Raw genomic sequence first — 14,331 nt, 5'->3', positions numbered from 1 at the left:
GGAATTTACTGAAAACAGGAGCCAAGGTTACATTTGTTTTGCCTTAGCAAAGAACATCGCTGCATGATGCCCCTAACCTGGAGACCTCTGAAACTTTGAACTTGAGGGTGATAATTTGGTTGCATGAACTTTTGGCAGCAAAGCTCAGCAGGTGTCCTGTCTGTGTCCAACAGCCCATGGTCTTCTGTGTGACCAAATAAATAACCTCAAGTGGAAACTTATATTTAAAAGAGAAGCAGAGCTTAAAAGTTTGGAAAATTTGCAGCCTGGCCCAGTGGTCAAAAAGAAAAGCTGATTTTCAGTGGGAAAATTCAAGAAAGCTTCAGAAACTTGTATAAAATGGAGTCCAGTGCTAATAGCCAAGACAATGGGAAAAAGGCCTTGAAGGCATTTCAGAGACCTTTGCAGCAGCCCTTGCTGCCACAGGTCCTGAAGCCTAGGACAGAAAAATGTTTTCCTGGGCCAGCTGCAAGGCCCCACTGCTGGTCTCAGCCACAGCACACTGCTGCCTGCATCCCTGCAGCTCCCGCTCCAGCCATAACTGAAAGATATACAGGTACGGCTTGGGTCACTGCTTCAGGGGTGCGAGCTGCAAGCCTTGGTGGCTTCTACATAGTGTTAAGCCAACAGGTGCACAGAGCAAAAGACTAGAACCTTGGGAACCTTCATCTGGACTGCAGAGCATGTACAGAAAAACCTGGGTTTCAAGGCAGAAGCTTTTCCAAGAGACAGACCCTCATGGGACACCTTTACTAGGGCAGTACAGAAGGAACATATAGGGTTGGAACCCCACACATGGAGGCACCATTCTGCAAACCCCAGATTCATAGACCCACGAACAGCTTGCACCCTTGGTGTGGAAAAGCTACAGGTACTCAACACTAGCCCAGCCGATGAGGGCAGCTGTGGGTAAAGACGCTGCAAAGCCGCAAGTGCAGAGCTGCCCAAGGTCTTGGGAGCCCAGCCATCACACCCCTGTGCTCTGGATGTGGGATTTAGATTGAAAAGAGATGATTTGAGCTGTACAATGGAATGACTGGTCTGCTGGGTTTTTGACTTGCATGGGGTCTGTAAGTCCGATCTGTGTTTTATGCGTCTTTCTGGCAAAGTTTTTTCTTTTGGCTAGAAAAAGTTTTTTCTTACCCAATGCCTGTACAGTCATTGTACCTTAAAAGTAGTTAACTAACTTTGTATTTCAGAGGCTCAGGGGCAGAAGGGATTGCAGCCTTGTCTCAGATGAGACTTTGGGCTTTGGACAGTTCAGTAAATGCTGGAATGAGTTAAGACTTTGGGAGACTGTAAAGAAGGCATCATTGTATTTTGCAGTGTGACAAGGATATGAAATTTGGGGGAACCAGGGTCAGAATAATATGATTTGGTTCTGTGTCCCTACTGATACTCATGTGGAATTGTAATGCGGAATGTGAAAGTGGGGACCTGGTGGAAGGTGATTTAATCATGGTGAAGCATGGATTTTGGAGGTAAGGGTGTGGGTGGAGATTATTTTGGGGGTGGGGTTGAAAGATGAGGATAGGGGATGCATCCTTTCCAAAAGGTTAAACACTATCTCCTTAATGCTGTCCACATGATAATGAGTTCTCTTGATGATTATGGAGCTTTAATATTAAGTGAATACTGTCCTGCTGGGTTTTGGACTTGCATTTGTGTGATTTTTCTGGGAAATTTCTTCCCTTTGGATTGAGAAAGCTTACCCAATGCCTGTACCATCACTGTATCTTGAAAGAAAAGAAATCCCTTTTGAATTCAGGGACTCATAGGCAGAAGAGAATGTAGCTTTGTCTCAGATGAGACTTTGAACTTCTTACATTTGGAATGAGTTAAGACTTGAAAATTTTGAAAAGGCATGATTCTATTTTGCCCTGTGAGAAAAACATGAGATTCTGGGGTATCAGGGTCAGAATAATATGGTTTGGCTGTGTGTCCCTGTGAAACTCGTGTGGAATTCTAATCCCAAATGTTGAAGGTGGGGCCTGGGGGGGTGATTTAATCATAGATGGGAGAGGGTTGGAGTGGAAGGAAAAAGGCTGGGTAAGGTGGGGAGGAATGGGTTGGCAGTAGGGTGGTGGGAGGGTGGCGGGTAATAGGAAGGGGGAGTAACCTGCTGCAGAGGCAGTGGCTCATGGAAAACCTCTACTAGGGCAGTACACCTGTGGCTTCACAGGGTTTAGCCCCTGTGGCTGCTCTCGTGGGTGGACTGGTGCTGACTACCTACAGCTTTTCCACACTGAGGATGTGAGCTGTTGGTGGGTCTATGAATCTGTGGTCTGGAGGTTGGTGGCCATCTGTGTGGGGGCTCCAAGCCCATATTTTCCTTCCACACTTCCCTAGTAGAGGTTTTCCAAGAGGCTCTGCCTCTGCATCAGGCTTCTGCCTGGAAACAGTAGGAGTTGGGGTTGGGGGCGAATCCTTCACAAATGGTTAAGCACCATCTTTTTGATGCTGACCTTGTGAGACTGAGTTCTCATGAGATCTGCTTGTATAATAGGGCATCTTTCCTCTCTCTGTCTTGCTCCTACTCCTGCCACATGAATCATCTCATTGCCCCTTGACATTCTGGTAAGATTGGGCGGCTTCCTGGGTCCTCCCGGATTCAGAAGCCACTATGTCTCCTTACAGCCTGAAGAATTGTGAGCCATTAAACCTCTTTTCTTTATGATCATAGAGAAAATTAGTACTGGAAAGTGGATGTATGAAATGTCTTCAAGGCCTTCTCCTTAATGTCTTGGCAATCAGCACTCAGCTTCTTTTCATTCAAGTATCTGAAGCCTTCTTGAATTTTCACCCTGAAAATGGACTTGTCTTCCTTTATCACATTGCCAGGCTGTGATAAAGATAGCTGATAATGTAGTAGTTCAGAAGGGGGTAGCAGGCAGAGATCCGGAGAGGTCGAAGGGCTTTGAAGACAGGAAAATGAGGAAAAGTTTGGATCTTTGTAAAGAATTGTTAAATACTTGTGATCAGAAGGCTGACAAGAAAATGGTCAGTGAAAGCCAGACTTAGAAGGTCTCAGATAAAAATGAGGAACTTACTGGGAACAGAAACCAAGGTTACTTTCCTTTTGCTGTAGCAAAGAATGTGACTGCACGGTGACCCTGCCCTGGAGATCTGTGAAACTTTAACCTTGAGGGTTTTGACTTAGTGCGTATCTGGTGGAATGAACTTCTAGGAAGCAAAGCTTAAGAGGTGTCCTGTCTGCATTGAATAGCCTGTGCTCTAATGTGTGACTGAGCAAATGACCTCTGGATGGGACTTACATTAAACGAGTCCCAACTCTTATATTAAATGAAAAACAGAACTCAAAAGTTTGGAAAATTTGCAGCCTGGTCAAGTGGTCAAAAAGAAAAGCTGATTTTCAGGGAGAAAATTCAGGAAGGCTTCAGAAATTTGCATAAAAAGAAGCCCAGTGCTAATAGCCAAGACAATAGGAAAAGCCTTTTAAGGCATTTCAGAGACCTTTGCAGCAGCCCTTGCTGTCACAGGCCCTGGGGCCTAGGAGAGAAGAATGGTTTACAGGGCCAGTCCTGTGACTCCCCTCTATGTGCAGCCTCAGGACACTGCTGCCTGCATCCCTGCAGCTCCAGCTCCAGCCACGGCTGAAAATGCACAGATGCATCTTGGGTCACTGCTTCAGAGGGTGCAGGCTAGAAGCCTTGGTAACTTCCTCATTGTGTTAAGTCACTGGGTGGACGGTTTCTGAGACTAGAGACTTGGGAGCCTCTCATAGATTTTGGAAGATGTATGGAAATGCTTGGGTGACCAGACAAAAGCATCCCAAAAAGGCAGAACCTCTCAAGAAATCTCTACTAGGGCAGTGCAGAAGGAAAAATAGGGTTGGAGCCCCCACACTGGAGGCCACCATCTTGCAGACCCCAGATTCATAGACCCACCAGTAGCTTGTACCATCAGTCAGGAAAAGCTATAGGCACTCAACACCCACCCAGCCCGTGAGGGCAGCCATGGGGCATAAACCCTGGAAAGCCACAGGGGCAGAGCTGCCCAAGGCCTTCAGAGCCCAGCCCTCACATCCCTGTGCCCTGGATGTGGGACAAGGTTTCAAAAAGGATGATTTGGGAGCTGTAGGATTGAATGGCTGGCCTTCTGGGTTTGGAGTTTCCTGGGTCCTGTAAGTCCTATGTTTTGTCCTTTCTGGCAAAATTCTTCCTTTCAGCTGAGAAAGCTTACCCATTGCCTGCACAAGCACTGTACCTTGGAAGTAGTTAATTTGCTTTATAGTTCAGAGGCTCATGGGCCTAAGGGACTATAGCCTTGTGTCAGATAAGACTTTAAGCTTTGGACCTTGGTATAAATGCTGGTATGATATAAGATTTGAGGGGGCTGTAGGGAAGGCATCGTCGTATTTTGCAATGTGAGAAGGACATGAGATTTGGGAGCCAAAGACAGAATAAAATTTAGCTCTGTGTCCCTACCAAAACTCATGTGGAATTGTAATGGGGAATGTTAAAGGTGGGGCCTGGAGGAGGGTGATTTAATCATGGTGGAGAGTAGGGGTTTGAAGGTGGGGAGTAGGGAGAATGAGGGGATTATGGTGGGGGTGAGGGGTGAAAAGTGGTGGTGGGGGATGGATCCTTCACAAATGATTAAACACAACCTCCTTGTTGCTGTGCTTATGACAGTGAGTTCTCTTCATGATTTTGGAGCTGTGAGATTAAATGGATACTGGCCTCCTGGGTTTTGGACTTGCATTGGGCCTGTGGTCCTATTTGTGTTTTTTTCCTGGGAAATTTCTTCCCTTTGGATTGAGAAAGCTTACCGAATGCCTGTACCATCATTACACCCTGAAAGAAAAGAACATTCTTTTTAATTCAGGGACTCATAAGCAAAAGGAACTTGTCTCAGTTGAGATGTTGAACTTTTTGCATTTGAGTTAATGCTGGAATGAGTTAAGACTTTTGGAACTTTTGAAAAGGCATGAATGTATTTTGCTCTGTGAGAAGGACATGAGATTCTGGGGTATCAGGGTCAGAATAATATGGTTTGACTGTGTTTCTTTACCAAAACTCATGTGAATTGTAATCCTTAATGTTGATGTGGGACCTGGTGGGAGGTGATTTAATCATGGCAGGAGGGGGTTGGGATTGGAAGGAAAAGGGGTGGGTAGGGTGGGGAGTAGGTTGGCAGTAGGGTGGTGGGAGGGTGGTGGGTAGTAGGAAGGGGGAGTAGCCTGCTGCAGAGGCAGAGGCTTATGGAAAACCTCTACTAGGGCAGTGCACTGTGGCTTTTCAGGCTTTAGCCCCCATGTCTGCTCTCATGGGCTGGGCTGGAATTGAGTACCTATAGCTTTTCCATACTGAGGGTGTGAGCTGTTGGTAGGCTTATGAATCTGGGGTCTGGAGGATGGTGGCCTCCTGTGTGGGGACTCCAAGCCCATATTTTCCTTCTGCACTGCCATAGTGGAAGTTTCCCAAGAGGCTCTGCCTCTGCAGGAGGCTTCTGCCTGGAAACAGTGGGCAGTGGTGTGGGTGGTGGTTCCTTCACCAGTGGCTAATCTTCTTGATGCTGATGAGTTCTCATGAGATCTGGTTGTATAACAGGATGTGGCACCTCCTTCTTCTCTCTGTCTTGCTCCTACTCCTGCCGGATGAAATATCTCATTGCCGCTTGGCCTTCTGGTGTGGTTAGAAGGCCCCTGATCAGTGTGGGCCTGGTCAGTGGACTAGTCAGTTGGGACTTGGTCAGTGAGGCCTATTTATTGGGGGCGTGGTCAGCAGGGGTCTGCTTAGAGAGGGTCTCATTAGGGGGATCTAGTAATGGGGTCTTGGTGAGTAGGGACCTAGTGGCAGCCACTTGTTTGGTGTCTGCTCAGTGTAAAACTGGGCTGTGGGACTTTGTCAGTGGAGACCTGGTCAGCATGGGCTGGGTCACTGGTGACCAGGTCAAGGGGTGCTATTCCGTGGAGGCTGGTCACATGGGACCTAGTCAGCAGGGCATGTCCTCATCAGTGAGGTTCTTGTTAGTGGGGCCCTGGTCAGGGCAGCCTGGTCAGTGGAACCTAATCAGTGGGGACCTGTTCAGAGCGTGCGTGGTCAGTGGTGGCTTTTGTAGCACTGGTTTATGGGGTGACCTGGTCAGCGGGGATCTGAGCAGTGGTTGCCTATTCAGTGGGTCCTACTCACTAGGGTCACGGTCAGGGGCATCTGGTCACCTCAGGCCTGGTTAGTAGGGGTCTGGTCAGTGGCAGCCTGTTCCCTGGAGGCCTGGTCAGTGGGGCCTCATCTGTGGGGCCAGGCAGTGGGGCCATGATCGGTGGAACCTGATTAGTGAGGCCTTGTCAGTAAGGACCTGGTCAGTGAGGCCTTGTCAGTAAGGACTTGGTCAGTAAGAACCTGGTCAGTGAGGCCTCGTCAGTAAGGACCTGATCACTGGGACCTGGTCAGTGAGGCTTTGTCAGTGAGCCCCTGGTCAGTAAGGTCCTGGTCACTGGGGGCCTGGTTAGTGGGGCTGGTCATGGGATTCTAATCAGTGAGGACCTGATGTGCAGGATCTGGTCAGCAGGGACCTGGTCAGCAGGGGCTACTGAGCACTGCTGGGAGATGTCAGGTGCAATGCACATTATCAAGGGCCCTGTGGACAGCTGGGATGGCCCAGTGGTGCCCATAGACCCAGTCAAAAGTGGACAAAGCAGGTGTTTGGATGGACCTGGGAGATCCTGCTCAGAGATTTTGACAGGACATTGCTGTCCAGGCCTGACAGACTGGGAGGACCTGTTAAGTTCTCCATTCCTAGACCAACCTCCCACACAGCATGGACAGTCTCTTACCTTTACCTTCAGGGCACTGACTGACCCATCTCACTCTAAGGCAACCAAGGCAAAGCTGAGGATCTGTGCCAGGCTGGGAGCCAGTCCCCTCTCTAAATGGGCCTGAGGGAAGCACTATCCCTGTCCCAGTCCACTGCAAGTTTCAGCCCAGGAGACACATAGGGAGGGGAGGATGGAATCTCCCTCCTGGCTGACCCTGGAAAAGCGGGACCTGGGAGAAGGGGACCAGGAGGAAGGGCCAGAGTGGCTGGTGAGATGGTCACAGTCTACGGGCTGCACAGGATGAAGGAAGCCAGGGAACAGGCAGGGTGGGCACCTGGGGTGCAGGGAGAGGCAGGTGCATGCTGGGAGGTCAGACCCTGTGAGGACTGTGGGGGTGTCAGGTGGGGTGGGCTCCAGGTGCACCAGGCAGGTCTCAGCCCAGGCTCCCTGGACCCCAGCCAGGTGATGTGGTCACTCCCTGGGGGACTGCTGTCGGGCCCCAGCCACCCACCATGGGCAGCACTGTCCTATCTCAGGTCTGGACTTTCTCAGATCCTGCAGAGGGCACAGCCTCCAGCCCAGGAGTGTCAGCCCCATGGTGCAACCCGAGCTCTCCATGGGCCTGGAGCATCCCCTGGCATTCCTGCGCTCCCTCTTCTCCCAGGTCCAGCTTTTCCAGTGTCAGCCAGCAGTGAGGCTCCGTCCTCCCTTACCTGTGTGTCTCCTGGGCTGAAACTTGTGGAGGATTGAGACAGGAATGGTGCTTCCCTCAGGCGCATTTATGGTGGGGGACTGGCTCCTAGCCTGGCACAGGTCCTCAGCTCTGCCTTGGTTGCCTTAGAGTGAGATGGGTCAGTCAGTGCCCTGAAGGTAAAGGTAGGAGACTGTCCCTGCTGTGTGGAAGGCTGGTCTAGGGATGGAGGACTTAACAGGTCCTCCCAGTCTGTCAGGCCTGGGCAGCACTTTCCTGTCTCAGGACTCAGAAAGTTTAGTCTTGAGTTGGGACGGTGCTGCCCAGGGTGGGTGGCTGGGGCCTGACAGCAGTCCCCCAGGGAGGGACCACATCACCCAGGCGGGGTCCAGGGAACCTGGCCTGAGACCTGCCCAGTGCATTGAGGGTACACCTGGAGCCCACTCTACCTGATGCCCCCACAGTCCTTGCAGGGTCTGACCTCCCAGCATGCATGTGCCTCTCGCTGCACCCCAGATGTCCACCCTGTCTGTTCCCTGACTTCTTTCATCCTGTCCAGCAGGATGGGATGGGCAGGGGGACAGCCTGTGTGCCATTTCGTGGCAAGTAGGAGTGACACACCATCCCTGGGAGGCACCATGGTTTCTGCCAAACCCAACCCCAGAACTCTGTCCCTGAGTTGGTTTTACCAAACCCAAAACCCAGAACTGCGGTTGTGGCTCAGGGGTCAGCACCCGCTAGTGCCAGGACACTACTGGGAGACTGGGTCCTGACCAAAGCCCATGGTGTCTGTGGCCTGAGGACAGGGTGTCTTGGGACCCAGGCCACCAATGGCCATTGGGTCATAGGGCCTCAGCCCCAGTGTTTGTCCTTCCCTGGCTCCTTCTAGTTCAGACCCACCAGGGCCCTGGAGCCCAAGACCCAGCACCCCAGGTCCCCTCCAGGAATCCTGGTGGCTTGGCTTACTTTATCGCATTCCATCTGAGAGCAAAAATGTCAGATCAGATGCACAGAAAAATGGCCCAAAGTGCTTAATGACTAGAAGAAGTCTAGGAACAGCAAGAAGGTAATAATGTGAAGAGGGGAGGACCTCCATGACCGGTGTCTGCAGAGCCAGGTGTACAGGCACCCAGTGCTGTGGTCTGGCACCACCTGCCTCTCAGAGGGTGGGTGGCACACTGTCCTTACCCGGAGGGCAGCAGGCCTGATCACCAGTTTTTCCACCTGTCCCTGCAAGCATCACGTTTCTAGAAGAGAATCTCATGCCAGAGCTTGGGCCATCCCTAGCTCAGAGATTAAGGGTTGTCTCTTGGAGGCCTAAATGAAAAAATAGGTCCAGATCAGAGTTCCTGATGCAGAGCACGCATCCACTCTTTGAATCGTGGGAGGGGAGGCCTGGTTTTAGGTAAACCTAACCTCTTTGAGGAACCACAGAGCCCAAGACTGGAAACCTCCAGAATCTTCTGGCCCCCGGTCCTCCCCGGAGACCCCGCAGCCTGTCTCACCAGGCACTCCTCTGTCTGTAGACATCTCAGCTGCTCTACAGGGGAGTCCACTTTGAGGTGTGCGGCTGGGCATGGTCACTGCTGCTGGATGTCTGGACGGCGGAAACCAAGGACCTAGGAAAATACCAGGTACAGCCTTTCCACCCTCATCCAGAGCAGGACGAACAGGTCAGGCGGTGTCAGGAGCCCAGGTCTCCAGCTGGAGGGAACGTCAACCCTGCAGTGGGAGCCGGGGCCCATCGCACATCCTAGGCACAGATGGTAATGTAGGCACCAGAGGTAAACTGGGCTTGGTACCCTTCCCTGGCTTCAGAAAGAAGCCAAACAAGGAGCATTTTTGCAGAATGAAACCTTTCTTTCCAGAAGCACTGCTGACTGTTTGGTGGTTACCATTTGTGGCAGTGAGCCTTTTGTCCATTCTGAGGTTGGCTTGTCCATTCTGAGGTTGGCTTGGTTTCTCCTTCTGGCCCTGCTTGCCCTACAGACCATAAAGGAGAACAACAAGAGGCCCCCAGCAAACATCCACAGATGGCCCTGGACATCAACCACATTCTGAGAAACATGTCATGTTCTGGGAGGGCTAAGGCACCAAGTAAGGCCTATGGGGCTGGTGGGGCAATCCAGAGCTGTGGGGGCTTCCCATGGGAATTGGGAGGTCCCAAGGCACAGTCAGGGGTTCCACAGGAGGAGTCACAGAGTCACCAAGGGCTCTCCTGGCCCAGGGAGCAGTCAACACCATGGACTGAAGGAACATCTGCTGGGCTCCAAGCCCTGGGCCAGGCTGGGGCATGTGGGGCCAGGAGGCAGCTCAGAGTAGGAGGCAGAGAGAGAAGTGTTCTCAGAGGGCACCCGTATCTGGATATAATGTGGTCCTGAGATTCTGGCTGGGAACTGCTTCTAGGGTTTCATATGTGTTGTGCAGCTGCTTCCTCTCCCCAGCCTCACTCTGCAAGAATTCTAGTGATTATGTTGCCACCATCTTGGAGTTCCATGCCCTCATAGTTTAATGGCATCAGCAGATCTGCCTGTGCACAGACTTCCTGTGCTACCTCACTCCTGAGGGGTGATACTTCTGCAGGGCCTATGACCTGGTGCACAACTTTAGACACCATCATCGTGGAGCAGCACTGCACCCTTACTAGCCAGGGTGTTGGTGACACCCTCAAGGCCAAGGCCATGTTCAAGACTTCGGACTTCAGTGATGCACTTGTGCTGGGCAAGGTGGGCGTCTCCGGGATCTTAATTCAGGAGGTGGAATGCAGCTTGAGATCAAGTGTCTGATCAAAGAACTTGAACTTGATCTGGAGGGCTCTGGGGAGCCATGGAAGGTGCTGGATAAAGGAGGGACAGTCAGCCACGTTTTAGAGATGACTGTAGAAGGCTGAGTGGAAGCGGCAAACAAGAGCCAAGAGACCAGGGAGGGAGCTTGTGGGGCAGGTTTGGAGATGGCAAGGGAGGGATTCTGCTTGGATGAAAAGTCTTCAGGAACTATCTCAGGTTACACTCAGGTACCCTCAAAGCTAGTGTGTTCAGAGGTCTTGTTTCCAGGATGAAAGTGGGAAGGAGTTGTCAGACAAGGACATATATGGAGGCTGGCATCTTCATTAGTGGCAGTGGTGGTCCCATTGTGGACTACTGTAAGAACAGGGGTCTCTCCATTCAGGGACATGGTAGATGGGCCCTATATCACTCCATTCTGCCCTTCCTTTCCCTTTCCCCAGTCTCCCCAGGGCCTGGATGCATGGGCGCTGTCCATCCTCTGGTGCTGAAGCAGCCAAGTGGCCCAAACCTGCCTGGCCGCCTCTTAGGATATGACTGCACAGCCAGTGGCCTCTACTAGATCCTGTACAACTTCACAAGACACCCAGACACTGCGAGTGCTGCCAGCACGTGCTGCAAGAGTCCTGAGGGACCACAATCCTGAAAACATTGAATGGTGGGTGCAGGGCCTCATGGATGTTCCCCAGCCCTTCTCATTGGCTCTGCTTCAGGTGGTGAAGGGGGATAACGTTTCTGTCAATTCTGCCATTATTGACTAGCAGGAAAAGGAGCGGAGCCTAGAAGCAGGGCCTGGTGCCCAGCCTGCCTAACAAGGGAGAATTTGTAGGCTTTGTAGACAGATATGGGAGTCCATATCTATCACCCACTAACTTGATATGAGACATTAGTAAAATCAGTTTTCTTTTCTGAACTACATTTCTGCATATGCAAATTGAGGGAAATTTCTTCTACCCCACAAGGCTGCTTGGAGAATTAGTGACAGTTTGTGTAGAGCAGATGCCACCCAGCAGGCATTTGGTGTCCAGACCACTACACTTCCCCCTTCATTTTCTGCCCAAATTTGCATTCTGTTCCCAAGACTTTCACTCCCCTTAATTATGCTCTTCCCTCTGATTCCCGCCTTATCATCTATTCCACGGTGCATTGAGGGCGACAGCAGCAGTGGTTGTATTGGCATTGGCGCTAGTGGTGGCAGCCGCAACAAGTCTGCGGTCAGGGAAGTGGGAGTGGGAGAGCAGTGGTGGCCTACCTGGCCTGGCGTGGGTAGGAAGCTGTGGGTGCTGTATCATGGGCCTCAGTGGCAGCAGTGGAGGCACAGCCAGGGTAAGGAGGAGTCCTTCCCGTTTTCCTGCAGAATCCGAAGTCTCTTCCTCCTGCTGACACCTGAGCCAGGTGTGAGTGGAGCCTTATTTCACTCTTTAACAAAACTGATGGGGTGACTAAAATTGGTGTATCTTTTTGCTTGTTTTTGTTGTTGTTATGACAAAGTCTTAAACTTTTTCAAATTTCTTGAATCAAGGAGGGGAATCAAGGTATCGTAATAGGCCTTCCGATTCCCTCACCTGTTCTTTTTCCTTTCTTCCAGTCTGTTTTTTTCTTTTTCTCATCATCATCTTCTTGTTCCTCTTTATTTGCTTATGCCGCTACTTCTATTTTTTGTTTCTATTCTTGTTTCTGCTCCTCCTCCTTTTGTTTGCTTTTTCCCAAGCAATGGCATTAACAAACAAAAATGGAGTTAAAAGTAATCTACTTGTCAGTGTGTTGTATTTTAGAAATAATCGGTCCCATTAATATGTTTTAGAGATTTGCATAATTCTGTAGTTACTTGAATAGCTATGCTTTCCTGATCCAGTTAATGCATTCTAAGTAGTTACTCAAGGAATTTTAAAAAAGGAATTGAAAAAACGATACAATATAGATTTGTTTCTTTAAAGTAGTCAATAAAATGCATAAACTTCTAGATCAAAAAAAAAAGAGCTCATACTAAAGGTTGTAATACTAGGAATAAAATAAAGCTCAATACTGCAGGTTCTTAACGGCAAAAATTAATAAATCATTGTTTTTGGTTGTGAATCCTGGCCTTAAAACAGACACAGGATCCCCCCTTCCTTTTTTTGTTGCAAAGATGTGGTGACAAACAAGGTTTGCTCATGCAGATAATGCTCTTGAAAATAGTGGCAGAAAAATAACATAAAGGGAAATATAGTTCACTTAATGATCTCATAAATTGGAACTTAATTCTTCCCTGTGCCTCTTGCCTATCTCCGGACTAACATGTGAGAGAGGTGAAACGGCTGTTTGCTAACAATATTTTACTTGATGCTTCTTTTTTTAAATTCCTTGAGTAACTACTTAGAACGCATTAACCGGATCAAGAAAGCATAGCTATTATTTCTAAAATACAACACACTGACAAGTAGATTATTTTTAACTCCATTTTTGTTTGTTAATGCCACTGCTTGGGAAAAAGCAAACAAAAGGAGGAGGAGCAGAAACAAGAATAGAAAATTTTATTTGAAGATGACTCTAGGACAGTAATTCTACTGCCAGTTCTTCCTTAGGGTGCTAATGCCAGGAAACATCAGTAGAGGAGTGGGGAACAGAGACAGGAAAGGAATGCAGCAGTTAAAGGAAACTTCATCAAGAAAGTATCCACTGTGGCAGCCAGGACTCAGCCCGGCCGGTTTCCTCCAAGAGACAGCATAGAACATGTGCCTCAGAGTCATTCCAGCCAGAGAAAAGGAGCTGGGGTATTTATCCACCAATACCCACCAGTCACTCCTTGGGGTTCCTTTCAAGGGCATGATTCCTCCAGAATGTCCTGCCTGTGCTGCAAGGGTCAGACCTGGGATTGAGGGCAGGGCCCCTGACAGTGCCTCCAGCAGTGAGCAGGAACACAGCCTGGTGTGGAGAGTTTCAGTCATTCAGTGACTCCAACGCGCGTGTGCACACACACACACCACACTCCAACACCAACACAGTGCATATGTACATACACATACATGCATACATGACTGTTACCCACTTAGATCCTTGTGAATCCATGGAATAGAAACAAAAAATAGAAGTAGCGGCATAAGCAAATAAAGAGGAACAAGAAGATGATGATGAGAAAAAGAAAAAAACAGACTGGAAGAAAGGAAAAAGAACAGGTGAGGGAATCGGAAGGCCTATTACGATACCTTGATTCCCCTCCTTGATTCAAGAAATTTGAAAAAGTTTAAGACTTTGTCATAACAACAACAAAAACAAGCAAAAAGATACACCAATTTTAGTCACCCCATCAGTTTTGTTAAAGAGTGAAATAAGGCTCCACTCACACCTGGCTCAGGTGTCAGCAGGAGGAAGAGACTTCGGATTCTGCAGGAAAACGGGAAGGACTCCTCCTTACCCTGGCTGTGCCTCCACTGCTGCCACTGAGGCCCATGATACAGCACCCACAGCTTCCTACCCACGCCAGGCCAGGTAGGCCACCACTGCTCTCCCACTCCCACTTCCCTGACCGCAGACTTGTTGGGGCTGCCACCACTAGCGCCAATGCCAATACAACCACTCCTGCTGTCGCCCTCAATGCACCGGCCCACCCTACAAGGTTCCTACCCCCTGGCCACTGCAACATCCCTGCCCTGACCCTGGCCATAATCAGCCACGCTGCTACTGCTCCAGTGCGCTGCAGTCTCTGTCACGGCCACCCACTGCAGCAGGTGGTGGCAGCGAGGTGAGCCACAGTGTGGCATGCCCCAGCCTCCAGAGTGTAGCAGGGGCTCCTCCTCCTGGCACAGAGCAGCTTGGCTTGCAAAGCCAGAAAAGCCTAGAACAGGATGGAGAGAGAGGTAGCAAAGCCTCACCTTAGGCTGGCCACTGGGTGGGAGGGGATGGTTCACGGAAGGCACTCACACCCTCCAAAGTCCAGCCTCTCCTCTGGCCCAAGGGGCCAGGAACTGGGGCCCAGGGTGGGGACTGGAGACTCCATAGTGGCTGGCGACCCACTCCACAGGAATTGCTGGGCAACGGGGCTGCGGTCCTCAGGACCAAGAACAGCAGAAACTCAGACCCAGCCACCTCCCCCCACA

At 50.2% G+C, this 14,331-nt stretch overlaps 1 protein-coding gene across 2 annotated transcripts in view; it reads left to right on the top strand.

The window, feature by feature from the left end:
- The window catches only part of LOC711523 (ankyrin repeat domain-containing protein 18A), an 82,721-nt gene extending 71,548 nt beyond the window's left edge, over positions 1-11,173 (top strand). The window contains exons 20-21 of one of the 2 annotated variants that reach the window (XM_077966451.1): positions 8,999-9,106; positions 10,699-11,173. The gene's annotated coding sequence lies outside the window, so the exon portion shown is untranslated. The remainder of the gene's footprint in view (positions 1-8,998; positions 9,107-10,698) is intronic. The other variant, XM_077966452.1, reaches the window with a different exon arrangement.
- The last annotated feature ends 3,158 nt before the right edge of the window (positions 11,174-14,331 follow it).

The sequence above is a fragment of the Macaca mulatta genome, chromosome 15 (assembly GCF_049350105.2).
Source record: "Macaca mulatta isolate MMU2019108-1 chromosome 15, T2T-MMU8v2.0, whole genome shotgun sequence".
Classification (NCBI taxonomy): domain Eukaryota; kingdom Metazoa; phylum Chordata; class Mammalia; order Primates; family Cercopithecidae; genus Macaca; species Macaca mulatta.
The sequence above is the reverse complement of the archived record's forward strand: the minus strand, read 5'-3'. Positions and strand labels throughout refer to the sequence as shown.